At 46.3% G+C, this 18,285-nt stretch overlaps 1 pseudogene; it reads left to right on the top strand.

Moving 5' to 3' along the window:
• Nucleotides 1-396: 396 nt before the first annotated feature.
• On the top strand, nt 397-535 carry LOC123073097 (uncharacterized; annotated as a pseudogene).
• The last annotated feature ends 17,750 nt before the right edge of the window (nt 536-18,285 follow it).

Here is an 18,285-nt window from a genome sequence, read left to right as displayed (position 1 = left end):
CACGTACCAATTACATTCTCTGGCGAGCCCAAGCTCGCTCCCAGATCATGGGAGCCGGGCTATATGGGTACCTTGATGAAACCCTACCCGAGCCACCTCGAACCATCACCACAGATTGGTCCGAACCCCGCCCATACCCCATGGCTCATCCAAGATCAACAAATCGTAGCCTACTTGCTCCGCAACCTTTCCAAAGAAGTCCTAGTGCAAGTCTCTTCCTTTGAGACCTCGCATGCCATCTGGTCTGCCTTGGCAAACATGTTCTCTGCCCAATCCAAGTCTCGCATCAACAACTGTCGTATTGCTCTCTCCAATGCCCAGAAGGGTTCCCTCAGCGCCGCCGCCTACTTTGGGCAGATGCGGGCGCTGTCTGATGAACTCGCGGCTGCAGGAAAACCCATCGGCGAGGATGAACTCATCTCTTTCATCATCGTCGGTCTCGACATGGAATATCGGCCCATCATCTCTGCTCTTGATGTACGCGTTGATCCTGTCTCCACCGATGAGCTCTTTGGCATGATCTCCAACTTCGATCAGCGCGTCGAGCTGTTCCAAGGAACTGGTCCTGGCGCCTACAAGTCTTCTGCCAATGCCGCCTATCGCGGTCGCGGGCCTCCCAAACCCTCTCAGAACCTTCCCAAGGGTGGTGGCAGTGGGGGCTATCGTGGCGGTCCAGGCGGCAGCGGCGGCGCCCACTTCCAGAACGGCGGCGGCGGTGGTGGCGCTCCCTATCCGCATGGTGGTGGCGGAGGTGGTGGCCACTTCTAGCACGGCGGCGGTGGTGGCGGAGGCCACTACAATCAGCGCGGCAACAACAACTCTCAGCGCCGCAACAACAAGAACAATCGTCGCCCCTTCCAAGGTTACGATGAGTACTTTAATAAGTGCCAAATTTGCAAGAAAGATAATCATATTGCGAAGGATTGTGACTGGCATTATGCCGAGAACAACTCCCAGCGCAAGAAGGTTACAGCTGTCGTGGTTGCCTCCTATGGTGTGGACACAAACTGGTACGCTGACTTCGGCGCCTCCAACCACATCACTCATGAGTTGGACAAGCTAACCATGCACGACAAGTACCCTGGGCAAGATCAAGTTCATAATGCCAATGGAGAAGGTATGGAGATAGCTCATGTTGGTCATTCAATTATTGCAACCCATCATCATGATATCCATCTTAAAAACATCTTGCATGTTCCCCAAACTGCCAAAAATCTTCTTTCAGTACATCGCACTGCTCTTGACAACAATGTTTTCCTTGAATTTCATCCCTATTTCTTTTTGATCAAGGATCAGGTCACACGGAGAATTCTCTATCGCGGTAGATGCGTGCATGGGCTCTACCCCCTTTTTCCCGAGTTCAGGAGCTTCAATAAACAAGTCTTTGGTGTCATCAAAATTTCCCCGGACAGGTGGCATGCTATACTAGGACATCCATCTTTTTATGTCGTGCAACAAGTGCTTAGAAATAATAAGCTCCCATGTGTTGGTGAGCGTAGCATCGAAATTGTTTGTGATTCTTGTCAAAAGGCAAAATCTCATCAATTGCCCTATCATATTTCTACTAGTATTTCTACCAAACCGATGCAGCTTATTTTTTCTGATGTATGGGGTCCTGCCCCCTCCTCGGTTGGTAGACATACTTACTACGTTAGCTTCATTGATGATTTCAGCAAATTTACTTGGATTTATCTTCTCAAACGTCGTTCCGATGTTTTCCAAGTATTTAAGAATTTTCAAGCACTTGTTGAACGCAAGTTTGATCGCAAAATAATTGTTGTCCAGTCTGACTGGGGTGGCGAGTACGAGAAACTAAACTCGTTCTTTCAAACACTTGGCATTTCCCATCATGTTTCTTGCTCCCATGCACACCAACAGAATGGCTCCGCAGAACGCAAGCATAGGCATATCATGGACGTAGGCCTCGCTCTTCTTGCAGGTGCATTTATGCCCTTAAAGTTTTGGGACGAAGCGTTCCTCACTGCTGTTCATCTCATTAATATGCTTCCTAGTCGTGTCATTGACAATGATACTCCCATGCACCGACTTCTCCAAGTTAGACCCAATTACAAGTCTCTTCGTGTTTTTGGGTGTGCCTGTTGGCCCAATCTCCGTCCCTACAATAATCGAAAACTTATGTTTCGTTCAACACAATGTGTGTTTCTTGGCTATAGTGCCCAGCACAAGGGTGTCAAGTGTCTTGATGTACCCACGGGACGTGTCTATATCTCCAGAGATGTTGTTTTTGATGAGACGGTTTTTCCTTTCGCCAAACTCATCCTAATGTCGGTGCCCTCCTTCGCAAGGAAATCCTACTTCTTCCTTCTCATTTGACCTCTTTGCATCACGGGGACGATAATTGTGCTGACATGACTAACCCTCCTAACCTTGAACTTGAGTCTTTTGGTACTACAAGGTCGGATGCTGAGGCAATAGAAGAAAATTTGGTGAAAAATCATGAAGAAAACAGGTCAAACAAGCAATATTTCATGTGTCCCCCGTGGTGCAACAACCTTGCCACCGAATTCGCCTCAGGATCACCCTCGCCAGAATCTACCTAGGGATCACCCGCGTTAGATGTGTCGTCGCGCCAGGTTCCTGGTGGCAGCGCCCCCCGGACTCTGCGCCTGCGGGCCAGCCACCCACGCCACGCGCGCCTCGCCAACCTCGAGATGACACGCGACGGGCTGCGGGCCTTCTCTCCCCCATGCACGCGTCGGCTTCCGCGGATCACCCGACCGAGCGGTTCGGTGTGGACCCGCGGGTCTACACCAGGCGCCCGCGCCAACTAGAGGCGGGCACGGGATCCAATTCTGATCCGGCGGCGGCTCCGCCCGGATTTTCAGCGCCACCTTCACCCGTGTCTTCACCAACATCTGCCGTAGAAGATCTGGTGGGGGAATCTTCTTCGGATCTGCTGCAGCAGATCACAGGATCCTCTGCGCTAGCAGCTGCTACATCCGTTCCTGATGCGCCACGCACACGCCTTCGATCAGGGGTAATTCAACACACAAATTACAAAGTTAAGTTTGGTTTGACATGTTCCACAGGTGAACCTCGTACGTTCCAAGAAGCATGCAAGGATTCACGTTGGAAAAAGGCAATGGAAGAAGAATTTCAAGCCTTGGAGAAAAACAAAACATGGCACCTAGTTCCCGCACACCGAGGTAGAAATTTGATTAATTGCAAATGGGTATTCAGGATAAAGAAGAAATCAGATGGCACAATAGATCGTTATAAAGCTAGGCTTGTTGCAAAAGGATTCAAGCAGAGGTACGGTGTTGATTATGAGGATACATTTAGCCCTGTTGTTAAAGCTGCAACTATCCGTCTTGTTTTGTCCATCGCTGTGTCCAGAGGATGGAGTCTCAGTCAGCTAGATGTACAGAACGCGTTCCTTCATGGTGTTCTGGAAGAGGAAGTGTATATGCGTCAACCTCCTGGTTTTGAAGACAAGAACAAACCCTCATATGTGTGCAAACTTGACAGGTCCCTTTATGGATTGAAACAAGCCCCTCGAGCTTGGTACTCACGGCTAAGTACAAAGCTTCAATCATTGGGTTTTGTGCCCTCAAAGTCTGACACATCTCTGTTTATCTATAATAAGTCACATATATCCATATTTGTGCTTATTTATGTTGATGATATTATTGTTACAAGTTCATCCAGTGCAGCAGTAACAGCCTTGTTAAAAGACTTGAATGCAGACTTTGCTCTCAAGGATTTGGGAGACTTGCACTTCTTTCTTGGCACTGAGGTCAAGAGAAACAGGGAAGGTGGCCTTCATCTCTCTCAGGAGAAGTATGCAGCTGATCTCCTGAGCAAGGTTGGCATGCAAGGGTGCAAATCCTCACCCACACCATTGTCTAGTACAGAGAAGGTATCTCTTCAAGAAGGCGAACCCTTGAGCCAAGATGATAGCACAAGGTACAGAAGCATGGTATGAGCTCTTCATTACTTAACCTTTACAAGGCCTGATATTTCCTTTGTTGTAAACAAAGTTTGTTAATTCCTTCATGCACCTACCACTGCACATTGGACTGCTGCGAAACGCATATTAAGATATGTGAAGGATACTTTGAGTATTGGTCTGACATTCAGCAAGTCACCATCCACTCTTGTTAGTGCTTTCTCTGATTCTGATTGGGCAGGGTGCCTAGATGACAGACGCCCAATAGGTGGTTTTGCTATTTTCTTTGGACCTAATCTTATCTCATGGTGTGCAAGAAAACAGGCCATAGTCTTGCGGTCAAGTACTGAGGCAGAATACAAGGCTCTAGCAAATGCAACGTCAGAAATCATTTGGGTCAAATCCATGCTCAGAGAACTTGGGATAGGTCATGCACAACCCTCTTGTCTCTGGTGTGATAATCTTGGTGCTACATATCTATTTTCTAATCCTGTTTTCCATGCAAGAACAAAACATATTGAAATTGACTATCATTTTGTTCGGGAAAGAGTTGCAAACAAAGAGTTGGAAATTCGTTTTGTTCACTCCAAGGATCAAGTTGCAGATGGGTTCACCAAAGCTTTGCCTACAAGGCAGTTTGAAGAGTTCAAGCGTAATCTTAACTTAGTTAAGTTATGATTAAGGAAAGGTGTTAAACATGTAATTCTGTCACGCCTCCTAGGCTGCCTTGTGCACCAAGGGTTGTTATAGGAGTAGGATCTTGTTCTGTTTATTCTCTCTTATCCCTCCTGTAAAACCTCCCTGTAATATCTCTTCGGTTGTAACCTATGAGAGATGGGTCTCTCCCCAATCAATATAAACATACCGCGGCCCTCTGTATGAGGGTAGAGACGCTTACACAAACTAACATAGGAGACATTGGAGGCTTAGGCCAACTCCACCGCACGACCCTATCCTGTCCGACCCTGTCCGTTTGGGGTAAAAGGGACAAAAGAGGCGGCCCAACGCATGGCCTCAAACGGACAAATGTCCGGATTCCGTCCATTTTTGACCCATCCCCGGCCCAAACTTGTGCTCTGTTTGGGGTGAAACGGACGCGCGCGGACGGCCGCGACGCACGCCCTTGTCCCCCCCATGGCCCGCCTGTCGGGGACACTAGCAGTCCCTCCGCTCCCAACGCTTCACCCTCTCTTCCCGCCCCGCCCCGCCACCGGCGCCGCCCCTATTCTCCGGTCGCCTCCTCACCGCGCAGCCCCCCGCCGTCCATACCAAACTACATCTCGACATGGCCGCCACCACGCCCGCGCTTTCGCCGTACTTTTGGTCGTCTATCGGGGGAGGTTTGGCCGTCGCCGTCCTTGCCGGCGGCGGAGGGGACACGACTGCCGGCGACGGACCAAGGCGGATTCCGACGAGAGCTCCAGAGCGGCCAGTAGCCGGCCGGAAACCACCCCTGCTGCGTCGAGGTGATCATCGCGGCCTCTTCGCCACCACGACCGGAAGGTGTTCGACTTTTTGCCATCAAAGGTATGGACAGTGGAGATGAGTTTTTCTTTCATCACTTCCTTTGTTCGTCGGACGATTCGTCGTCGGATGATGAAGATCTTGTGGTGGCTGCACTAGTCGTTCACGACCATATTCAACGGCAGCTTCCTCGGTACAGGGGGTCACTCCTTGGCCGTGCTCCCAACCTGAATCGCAACAGGGAGAGAGGCCATGCCCTGCTTTATGCCGATTACTTTGCCAACACCCCGCTCTTCAAGCCGGATAAATTTTGTCGCCCTTTTCGTATGGCAAGGCATGTGTTCAATCGTATCCGAGAGGGAGTGGTTGCTCATGACCCATACTTCGAGTGCAAGACGGATGCCCTTGGCAAGCTTGGATTCTCCTCTTACCAGAAATGCACCGCGGCCATCCGCGTGCTTGCATATGGTATTCCAGGCGATCTGGTGGACGAGTATGTGCGTATGAGTGAGACAACATGTAGTTTTGCCAGGCTGTGATCGAGGTGTTTGGCCCAGAGTACTTGAGGCAGCTAACTGCCGCTGATACAGAGAGATTGTTGGCGACCAACTCAGCTAGAGGCTTTCCGGGCATGCTTGGCAGCATAATTGTATGCATTGGGAGTGGAAGAACTGTCCATTTGCTTGGCAGGGACAGTACAAGGGGCATGTTAACGAGTGCACTGTCATATTAGAAGCGGTGGCATCGCAAGATCTTTGGATATGGTATTCTTTTTTCGGCATGGCAGGTTCTCACAATGATATCAACATGCTGCAGCGCTCTCCAGTCTTCGCAAGGCTTGCAGAAGGCCACTCCCCACCTGTTAACTTTGACATCAACGGGCACCAGTACAACAAGGGATACTATCTAGCAGATGGTATATATCCTCAATGGTCAACTTTTGTGAAGACATTCTCGAAACCCCAAGGTGAGAAGAGAAAGAGATTTGTCCAAATGCAAGAGAGTGTTAGAAAGGATGTGGAACGTGCCTTTGGTGTGCTTCAATCCCGGTGGGGTATCGTTTGAAACCTTGCACTGTCATGGGATGAAATGAAGCTTTGGGAGGTGATGACTGCTTGTGTGATTATGCACAACATGATCGTCGAGGACGAGCGTGATGAGAGTTTCTTCGACCAAGGATTTGATTATCAAGGTGAAAATATTGAGCCCCTGCACCAAGACCCGGCCACATTTGAACAGTTTGTCCTATTCCACCGTGAGATGCGTGATTGGCACACTCATTTGAATCTTCAAAATGACTTGGTTGAGCACGTCTGGGATCACATTGGCAACCAATAGAGTATTGGTCCAATTTATGTTCAGTCAAGACAATTTCGATTTGATTGTAAAACTATTTTATTAAAGACAATTTCAATTGGGTTGTAAAACTATTTTAATTTTCAGACAAATATTTGGGTTGCAAACTAGTTTTGATGCAAATTTGGGCATTTTTGGCCCTGACGGACAGGATGGGGCAAATGGATGCGGCCGCGCGCTGGGCGCACGGCCACCGCATCCCAGGACAGGCCCGGACACGACCCCGAATCCTACCCAAACGGACAGAAACCGGACAAAACGGACGTCCGTTCGGGGTCGCGCGGTGGAGTTGGCCTTACTGCTGTCTGTGAGATGCACATATACCAAACACCTTCGAAACAGGGGCCATGAGGTGTAAAGACTATACAACTGTCGCTTCAATGTTTGGCAGCAGGCCCAGCTATTGATTTACCCACTATTTTTTCCAGCAACTTATGAGCTGCACGCGTAATAAGGAAGCGAAACTCCGTAAGACCAATGGCAAAAGTTCACCCAAACTTACTTCTTTCTTTCCCTCGGTGGCCTAGTCCATTTCTTTTTCCACGACATGCCAGTCCACAGGTTTTGGCAAGCCTCAGAAACAAAATCGGTCATAAAGCTTTAAGTTAAGCATCTAGTTCAATGTTTTACCCATTTGGTCAGTGGAGAAAAAAAGCGGCCTAAGGTCCAACAAGAATGCCATTAACCTCTCTCACAAAAAAGCATGGGTGCACTTGGAAAACAGAACTCGTCTTGATTTCAACAATGGGCACAGGTTGTGAGGCGATAACGTCCGCTCAATTGGGCACATAATGTGAAGCAGAGGGGATTGTTGGCCAGAGTCTCGCCCAGCCTCACTTCTATGTTGGTGGACTCCAAGGGTGTGTTTGGTATGTGTCACCAAGTGAAATAGAATGGGTCCAACCGGTGCTTGGGCTGCATTCTCGTGTTTGGTACACAGGCAGAACGAGAACCCACTCGTTCCTGGGAGCCCCTAGTCGGCGCCTTCAGCGCCGATTAGGTTTTTTTTTTTTGAGGGGGCAGCGCCGATTAAGTAACCTGGCGCCTACACGTTCCTTCGTTGGGCCGGTTTCGAAGCTGGCCCATTCCACTACAGGCAGCACAGCGAAAATTCATTAATAGCGCAAAAAACAGCTCTCATGAGGATTTTTTTGAGAGAGGATTTGATCCCACGACCTCCACCTGCGATGCATGTTGCCCAACCACTGGACCAAACATGCTTTAATGAATACCTAGGGCGCAAACAGTTTAAGAAGTAAGTATAGCCACGCTATTTACTGCATGTAAAAATTAGAAAAAACATGTTTTTTGAAAATAAATTTGAAGAAAATTTGAAACTTCAAGATTTTGAAACAAACTGCGAATTCAAAGAATTTTCATGAATTAGAAAAAAATCAACAATTTCAAAACAGTTCACAAACTTGGAAAATGGTTCATCGATTTTGAAACCAAGTTCATCGACTTTTGAAAAAAGTTCATCTTTTTTAAAAACAAATATTCAAGTTTTAAAAAAGTTCAAAAGTTTTGAAAAGGTTCATAGATTTCGAAAAGAGTTCATAAATTTTCAAGAAAAGTTCACAAACTTGAAAAAAAGTTCATCAATTTTCAAACAAAAAGTTCATCAATTTTGAAAAAAGTTCATCAAAAATAAAAAAAGTTCATGGATTTTCAGAAAAGAAATTATCAATTTTGAAAAATTTCATTGAATTTGAAAAAGTTCATCCAATTTCAGAAATAAGTTCATGGATTTTTTAAAAAAGTTCATCAAAGTTTTAAAAAGTTCACAAAATTTGAAAACATTTCATGGGTTTTTGAAAAACGTTCGGTGATTTGGAAGGAAATGTTCATTAATTTACAATCACGCATTTAAGAAAAAGAAAAAGAAAAAAAGAAACAGAAAAAGAAAACTCGAACTGGAGAAAGAATAAGAAGAACGCAAGAAGATGTTGTGCGTGAGCTAGGGCTGGCCGTAGTGGTTAAATGCTGTGCGCTGTGAAGGTGTAGGTCTCAAGTTCGATTCGCGCAGTGTTCAGTTTTTGCACTTTATAAAAAGCAGAAGCAAAATGCTAACTGTTTTAATGGGCCGGCCCAGCTAGCACCGCTGCAGGCGCCAGTTTGCGGAAACAGCTAAAACCGGCGCCTGCAGCGCCAAATAGGAAATGCCCTCGTTCCCTCAGAAGGAAAATTCGGCCCAGATCCGTAACCAAGTCATTCCTCCAAATCGACCGGACCACACGGAACCGCTCGCTCTCGTCTGGTGTCTCGCTCCCAGCGCCCCGCTTATCTCCCTCTCCCGTCTCTCCCTCGCATCCGGCAGGCATCGGGAGGCGGCGCCGGAAGATGGCGAGCGGCGGCAGGCAGCAACAGGCGGCGGAAGGTCGATCCCAAGAGGTGCTCCCAACCTCACCGCTGGCATACTCGCCGCTGACGTTGGCGGCGACAACCAGATCGTGGATGTCCCATCCCATTCCCGTCGGATCCATCAAGGTCCAGCGACGACGACCGCGATCTCCGGTAGCCGTTAGGTCCTCTCTGTGGCTCCCGCTCTCTTCCCCCGCCCCCAAGAGCAGCAAGGGCCGGCGATCTAGGGTTGCGGCTGCTACTTTCTTTTGCCGGCGGCGACTCCGCCGTGTGGCATACTCTTGCCTGCGTCGCGCTTGTTGCCAGCGCTTGCTGCTTGTGGCCTGAACTTGCTGCTACTGTTGTTGTGTGCCGTGCTGCTACTGCAGTTGCTTGCAACGCTGTAGCTGAATATGATGTATTGTGTGCAGATAACAGAAGTGCGATGAAGTTTTGATGTATTTGGGGCAACCCTTGATGCTCGTGGCCTGCACTTGCTCCTACTGATGTTATTTGTGTTTGATGCTTATATTTTGTACATAATCACAAGAAAACAAATGGGAAGATGAATAAATCCATCCCATTCCATCTCTGAAACCAAACACTAAAATGTAACCATTTCGTTCCTACGAATTGCCTTTACCAAACACAAAGATGGAACTGACCCATTCTAGTGAAATGGAAACATTTCATTCCACTTCGTTTCCGAACCAAACACACCCCAAGGCAACCGGAGCAGAGGAATGGAATGGAACCAGAGTACGCAACACACCGAAATTTTGTTCCAGGCGGCACTGCCTTCTGGTGCTGGCCCTTCCTTCTTTTCTCTTCTTCAGTTTTTGATTCTCTAAATGAGAGAAAACCTGATAAAGGTTACAAGGAGCAGGCTCCACACGACCAGATATACTGCTGCTGACCGAGCTCCACTCCCTCACCTTGCTGTGTACTGCTCACATTCATGGGCTACCCTGTGCACCATGCTGCTACTTATACAAGTCAAGTATAGGTTCTCGCTGACCACTGAACAGGTGTGACCAAGCTAATTGCCACAAGTTACTGAAAGTAGACGACAAGATTAAAGACACAGTTAGCAGCGATTATCTAATATCACGTAATTTTAAGCTCTCTTAGTCCTAGGTCCTCTTGGTTGTCAGCTGGCCTTGTTTGGTAGCAAGGGAGATAACACCCAGGGCCACAAGCCCCTAGGGGTTATTTTCTCATGCACATGAGATTCCCCACCAACCACGGGGAAAACTTCCGCAACCATTTGGCAACAGGCAACAGGGGGAGGAAACCCCTGCCACCGAAGCAACCAGAAATTAGAAAAATGCAAGAACAGAGAACTTCACTGAGAATCAGCATTATTTTCAAATTTTCTTCAGTTTAGAAAAAATAAATAAAATACTTCTAAATATTTTCAGAAAAATCACAATAATTAAAAAACTTGTCATAAAAACCAGCAGTTCCAAACATTCAGAATAATAATAATAATTCAAGAACATAATTACATTATTGCATCTTGTAGCATTAATCATACATGTCATACATAAAATTTTCTGTCCTACATGAGATTCTCTACCACCAAGCAAATGTACTTGCGTATACAAAGTATACAAAGACTCGGCTCCATTACTCTCTTCAAGCATAACTAAGTCACTAAATAACATACGATATATACAATACTCAAAATCATACTACTCATTATAGTGTCCTAATCTATGCAACCATTGCTGTGACATCTTGAGTTTTCAATGTACTGCAAAACAAGATTTTATGCTCAGTGATAGAGAAATCACATTATATAGCCTTATCAGCAAATAAAACAAGCTCATTGCTATTCGAGCTTTTTCGAAACCGTTTCTATGCAGAGTCATGCTGCTGCTGCTACTTTCCCTAATCCTTGTCGCGCTGCTGCCTGTCTCTCCTCGTTAATAAGATATTTTCTAGTCTATTAGTCAAGTCAGAGTTGCAAGATCAAGTATCCCACAAGTCAAGAAGATCTAATTATCAAAAAAAGGAAAGCAGAAGAGAAGAAATTGCCCAGCATCATCCATCTATAAGATCATGTGGACTCCATAATCCACGACCTGCAGCCAAATTAAACCACAAAGATGGTGAGATAATGTCAAACCCAACCTTGATTCTTGACTATTGTCCACTAGGCCCATCATTAGATTGGTGACAAGAAGCAACAGTCAAGGACAAATGGACAATGGAGGGACTAGTTTGCGGCCAACGATTAGTAATTATGCTTTCAAACAACAACTGTGCTTTCCCTACAAATAAACAGGTAACAGATCAGTTATATTCTACATCTGATCTTACCCTCTCTTTTTTGAAGAAAACCATGTTTCTTCTCTCTGAACCAAAACTTCATATAATTACTTGTCGTGGTAATATCATGTCAGATGCCAGGGGGTGGCTTATTATGGATGGGGCCAGAAGTGCGTCGTCGGGTCCTGGAAGCGGGAGTGAGCACAAGCTCGGACGGACACGAGATGTACCCAGGTTCAGGGCTCTCCTAAGAGATGAAACCCCTACTCCTACTCTGCGGGGTCTCCGCATGATCACTATATCACGAGGAATACAATGGTGCTCCTGGAGCTGTTTGGCTAGAGGAGGAAGAAGGGTAAGGCTAGCTCTCTTCTCTCCCTAGTTGTGGTGTGTGTGTGGAATGCAGTGGGAACCCTTTGCATGGGTGAGACCTGGGGGGTTTTATAGGCCAACCCCCAGGGGTAGAATGGTAATAAGGCCCGATGATAGGTCCCGGCTATCAGTGTCTATGGAGGCCGGGTTCCCCGCCGGCTGCTGGGGCCCGCCTCTAATGGGCCCTACTAGCTACCGAAGAACCGGCCAACATGTGGGGCCCGCTGCCTGCGGGCCCCGCCGACGGCTATTCACTGTAGCGCCGCCCGTGCTGAACGAGGCCGTGTCGGGCGCGCCATGGCTACAGTGCCGCGCCGGGCGGGTCGGTGGCCGCCTGGCGGCGCTTACTGTAGCCATGCGTGCCGGGATTTGGGGGAGGCATGGCACACTGTAGGCATGCCCCAGCTTGTCGCTTGGTCGGGCGCAGACTCCGAGGGAAGGGGGAGGGCCGCCTGCTAAAGGCTGGCTCGCGCCCACGCCGCCTTCTAGAGACGTGCCGTCTTCTAGGAGCACGCCATCTTCTGGAGGCCGACAGGTGGCACCAGCCGGCTCTGAAAGCCGGTCGTGAGGCTACCCGGGGTCTATCCCCCCGATTAAAATTTGAGTGCCTATATGGGATAGGAGTACCCATTATGACTCCAGAGAGCTTGTATCATTTTTAGCCCGGTTTTCCGCCAATTAACTGGGCAATTCTCTTCTTAATCAATAAAAATGGCAAGTCTTTTGCCTCGTTTAAAAAAAACATTGTCAATCCATATACAATTGCAACTGGTAATTCATTCTCGAAACAAATTGCAACTGGTAATAACCAACAGCAAAATATTCAGATCATTGCCAACAGATCATGCTAGGATAACTCAGGGTGATCTAAAGTTACTAAGCACCATATGGTTTTGAATTTTTCTGAAGCATTTGTTGAAAAGGCTTAGAAAATAAATTTTAAAGCGCAAACTATTGCTCAAACAGAGACATGGTAGATCAGCCACATCAAAATGTTATTAAACTATCGGCATAGTCATTAATCCAAAATGTAAGCTTAGCACATCCTAATGCATCTTTCAGTTGCTTTCATCAAGACTAGTTCAATCAAATACAGTAAGTGCAAAAAATATTTCTATTGAAAAGGCAATGACAAGGCAGGACATAAACATCACCAACCACATGTCTTGTTGACAAGTCATTCAATTGATACCAACCAATAAATTTAAGCTTCCTCACATCTTGAGATTGTGCACCACTGAACACGGCGCCATCACCAAGCATCTTCGGATAAAGCAAAAGAATTTCTAATGTCAGAGCACCTGCATTCAACACGCAATCCACTTATCAGTTTAGGGCAGGGCAATTTGCCGTCTTCGGAATATACCAACACAGATGCATCAATCCTACCTCGATTGAAACCACACATAGTAAATTTTCCCTTCCAAGAATACGAAAACATTGTGCATATACTAATTGAGCAACAAGATAAAATCGAAGAGGATTAACTTAAAAGATGTTGATTTGTGCAAAATGAGCCTTGGAATCTAATGCAAGGTAATGACAACTCCCCTCATGCATGTTGTGCAATACAATCAAACAAGATTGCCTATGTGTGACCTTGCAATACACTACTCTGTATATGTGATTGTAATAGTATGATTAGCAGAAGAATGTCATACTACTCCATGCATGAAATTCAGTTTTGTATGCACTAGCCTCAAACGATGCTCAAACAGAACACAAAGACCAGAGCGTTTGGTTCTTCAGCCACGAGGACAAGAAGTATCCAACCAGCACTCGAAATAACAGACCAACCACTGTAGTCTGCAGGTTTCCGGATGGCAACCGGCTGGGACAAGCCAATCTATGTGAAGCACTACCTCATGGGGAGGAGGATGACGCTGGGGTGGAGGAGGAGGTGAAGGGGATATCCTTGGTTGCGGAGGGGAGATCCATGGAAGATGGACGATGAGGACCCCGGTCCGTCGCCAGAGAGGAGAAGCGAGTGGAGGAGGTTCTCTGGTAGGGGCGGGGGCGTCGCTTTCCGGTCGCCGGACGGAGAAGCGCAAAGCCGGAGGCCGAGGCGGCGGACTGGAGGCGGCGGGACGTCGCCTCTCGGTCGCAACTCACGAGAGAGATCGAGCGAGGCGAGGGTTTTCTCCCAGACCTGTCGACACCGGGGAGATCTATCCAGGGAAAGGCCGAGGAAAGCCTAGGGGCCTTCACCCCTCGCGTGTTACCAAATGGCACGGTCCGCTAGCCCGGGCCAAGTCAGCCCAGTGCTTTTTTGAACCGGGGAAATGGCGGGGATCCCCCCGGGATACCTTTCAACCAAACGAGGCCTTATAGTGCTTAGTTGACCCAAAAAAATTGAAAGCACTAGATTTTTTGCCTTCCACCGACAGGAAGGAGAAGAATAAACATAATGTTTAGACATTAATGTTTTAAGTAGACTGGTGGTTCAAAACTGAATGGCCACATCATTCTTTCAACCAACCACCAGTATACTACTAGACGGAGCTTGTTTCGATATTAATATTTTACCAAAATAATTGGCAGAAAAAGTCACGCCCCACCCACCCAAATGTAGAAGGGAAGATACCCCAAAGAAAGCCAACTGTTAGTGCTTTCATGCATCTGTCAAACAAGATACAGAAAGTTTCCCAAACCTGAAAAATAGCAAAGAAGCTCAGCTTAATGAGCGAAACATAGGATTGATGGAAATATTATAATGTAGAGATTACTGCCGGTAGGTATATATATCATTAATCATAGCAATACAATCATAGCTGAACAACTCTAAAAAATTATGGCTGCCAAATGTCCACCGGAATTCTGAATGTGTGTGTTGAGTATATTGATTAGATTGAAAATATAGATTAGATTACGAAATATTCTGGCTGCCTTGTACTCTAATTAGATCATGTACTCATATATATATGCCCACGATGCTCAAGCAATACATCCAACTATTCCACCAATCCCTCTCTCCTTTCTAACATGGTATTAGCCTAACCTCGATTCAAACCTCAGCCGTCGCTGCCGCTTCCGCATCGCGCCGCCCCCGGGGCGGTCATCTCCATGAACGCCACCGGGGGCCGCGTCGCCCGTACCTAAGGTTCGTCCGCCGATCGCGTGGATCGGCTGCCCTAGAGAGTCTTTTTTCCGATCAATTTATCTGAAAATTTTCTCCTGCTGATCGTTTGATCGATGTTTTTTTTGGATCGGTTTGCGTCGCCCGCCGCCGTCCGTCAACTAGAACATACGTCTACTTCATCGACATCTTCACCGTCTCCAACTGGTACGGCGGTTGCTCAGCCGGTCCTACGCTGGACTCGCGTCCCCACGGCGTGACCTGTCGGCGACTCACGCGGATGCGGTTGGCTGCCATCGCGTTCTTGTCGCGTGGCCCGCGGCCGCTGATGTGCCATGCACGGGCGTGGTTGCCTGCTCGAGCACCCGCGCTGGCTACCGTGTGGCTGCTTTCCATGCATAATGGGTGCATGTTCGCTGGCAGTGCACGGCGGTGGTTGGCTGCTGCAGGAGTCCAGATTAAGATCAGTTCGGATCAGCCTTCTTGCAAAGTGCGTGCCCACGCCCGTTCAACGCTGCTGCTAACGTTCTGCCGTCTAATGCACACCGTATGGTCTGATCAACCGCATGTGTGCCAACTTTCATCAAGATTGTCATCAAGTTTTCGTGTCTCCGCCGATCGAGTAATGGGTTGTCGCTGCGCTCGCCACGTCAAGCCGCAGCGTCGCCGCCCTGTGGTTCTCTTCGTGGCTGCACCGATCCGTGCCGCAGCCGCGTCGTCCCTTTGGGCCATAGTGCCGCGGCATGTGATCCTCGCCGCCGCCCTGAGGCTATTCCCGTGGTTGCACCAACTCACGCGTTGCCACTGCGTCGCCTCTTCACACTACAAGAAATATGTCAACTAGTGACCTTCTGTGAGTTACCCTGAAAGAATTGGTCATAGATCTATGACCATTTCAGACCAATTGGTCAAAATCTGTTCGAGGGGCTCCAAACCATAAACCATTGCGACCATTTTGGTCAGAAAGGTCGTAATTTCCTTACACGAAAAGGTCATAAAGCAAACAGCGCTAGTCCGCTGCGTTATTTCTAGTTATTAACGACCAATATAGATGGTCATAGCCTTGTAGATTGTGGTGGGTTGCTACGACTAGGCGCCACCTCATCAGTTTTGCCTATGTGTCATATCCATGTGGCGGTTTTTGCCCTAGGTTGTGAAGCAACCTATATTTCTGTCATTCCCAAAATTCCCAAAAAAAATCTCATAAATTCTTTGGGTCATATCTTCGTCAAATATGTAAAAACCTTCCTTGCCTAGTTCAAAAATAATTCAAAAATATTCATTTTCCTATTCTGTTCAGAACAACAGTACCACTTTGGCATGTCCAAATAGTATCCATTTTCTACAGTGCTTTTCTATGCTCAAATAACCATCCTCCACCAAATGCCAGCTCAATCCATTCATTATTTTGAGCCGAGCTTCAACATTCGTATTTATGTCCAGTGTGGTAGTTTGCAAAGCAAGTACCACATAGGCTCCTCCTTTTGAGCTGAAAATTTGTGAAGACGATCTTCTTAGTAACTGATCATTCTCAGCCAAAACTCACGTCCATTAGCCATGTGCATTTCCCGTACCGCAAATCAAACACTTGACTGCTTATTCATGTTTGAGCATCGATCGGTCTCCTCGTGAGAATCTTATGTTGTGATTTTCTTCCTAGCACCTACCTGGGGAGTGCCCAACCCACTAGACATACCTAGGCCGCCCAGAACACATGGCAACGCCACGGTCACGCGCTGACCACGCGGCGGGCATGCGAGTTTACGCGCTCTAGAGTTGGGGCCCTCGGCCACCGCCCAAACCTCGACGTATCGCCACCAAACCATGTATTTATGATTAAATAGGTATTTATGTACCTAGAAATGATTTTTGGAAAAAATAAAGATCAAACTACGAGGTAGCTATAGTTCAAATTTGACCCGCTTCCACCTGAATCGGCGGGAATTTGTCTTTTTCACTAGAGGTGGATAAAAACTTTTTACACCCAACCATTTGGTCAATTGTGCATTAAATATGGCCTAGTATTTTAGAAAAATGATTTGGTCCAATTTTGCAACAATTATTTGGGAGGTCCTTCACAAAAAAACCTTCTTTTGGGCACTCAAAAAATGGAAAATGGTTCTTTCGTCCAAAGAAAAAGAAAAATTCCTTAGGCAACATTATTTGCCATTCTAATATGCACCCTTCTGCACAATATGAGATTATTTGAACAAACTATGCCATGAATGTGGCCATAAGATTGATCATTTGTCTTGAAAGTTATTGATCTCCACACGTGATAGCTCGTTTCTGAGAACACTTTTTTAAAATAATTGCCGTATTACAAGTTTATTATTTTTCCTGGGAAATTGGCCACATATAATGATACAATGCGAAGGTTTCCCAATTTTTTGAATTTTTTGAATTTTTTATGTCTGTTTCAAAATGCGGTCAAAACGGCGGGAATGACCGTTCCTAGCTAGTGGTTGAATCTTGGAATTTTTTTGGTGTTTCTCTGATTAAATAGATACTTATGTACCTAGAAATGATTTTTGGAAAAAATAAAGAGCAAACTACGAGGTAGCTATAGTTCAAATTTGACCCGCTTCCAACTGAATTAGCGGGAATTTGTCTTTTTCACCAGAGGTGGATAAAAACTTTTTACACCCAACCATTTGGTAAATTGTGCATTAAATATGGCCTAGTATTTTAGAAAAATGATTTGATAAAATTTTGCAACAATTATTTGGGAGGTCCTTCACAAAAAAACCTTCTTTTCGGCACTCAAAAAATGAAAAATGGTTTTTTCGTCCAAAAAAAAAGAAAACTTCCTTAGGCAACATTGTTTGCCATTCCAATATGCACCCTTCTGCACAATATGAGATCATTTGAACAAACTATGCCATGAATGTGGCCATAAGATTGATCATTTGGCTTGAAAGCCATTGATCTCCACACGTGATAGCTTGTTTCTGAGAACACTTTTTTAAAATAATTGCCGTATTACAAGTTTATTATTTTTCCTGGGAACTTGGCCACATATAATGACACAATGCGAAGGTTTCCCAATTTTTTGATTTTTTTTGAATTTTTTATGCCCGTTTCAAAATGCGGTCAAAACGGCGGGAATTACCGTTCCTAGCTAGTGGTTGAATCTTGGAATTTTTTTGGTGTTTCTCTGATTAAATAGATACTTATGTACCTAGAAATGATTTTTGGAAAAAATAAAGAGCAAACTACGAGGTAGCTATAGTTCAAATTTGACCCACTTCTAGCTGAATCGGCGGGAATTTGTCTTTTTCACCAGAGGTGGATAAAAACTTTTTACACCCAACCATTTGGTCAATTGTGCATTAAATATGGCCTGGTATTTTAGAAAAATGAGTTGGTTCAATTTTGCAACAATTATTTGGGAGGTCCTTCACAAAAAACTCCTTTTGGGCACTAAAAAAATGGAAAATGGTTCTTTCGTCCAAAGAAAAAGAAAACTTTCTTAGGCAACATTGTTTGCCAT

Source organism: Triticum aestivum, chromosome 3B (genome assembly GCF_018294505.1).
Source record: "Triticum aestivum cultivar Chinese Spring chromosome 3B, IWGSC CS RefSeq v2.1, whole genome shotgun sequence".
Lineage (NCBI taxonomy): Eukaryota > Viridiplantae > Streptophyta > Magnoliopsida > Poales > Poaceae > Triticum > Triticum aestivum.
This window is presented reverse-complemented; position numbering and strand designations above follow the sequence as displayed.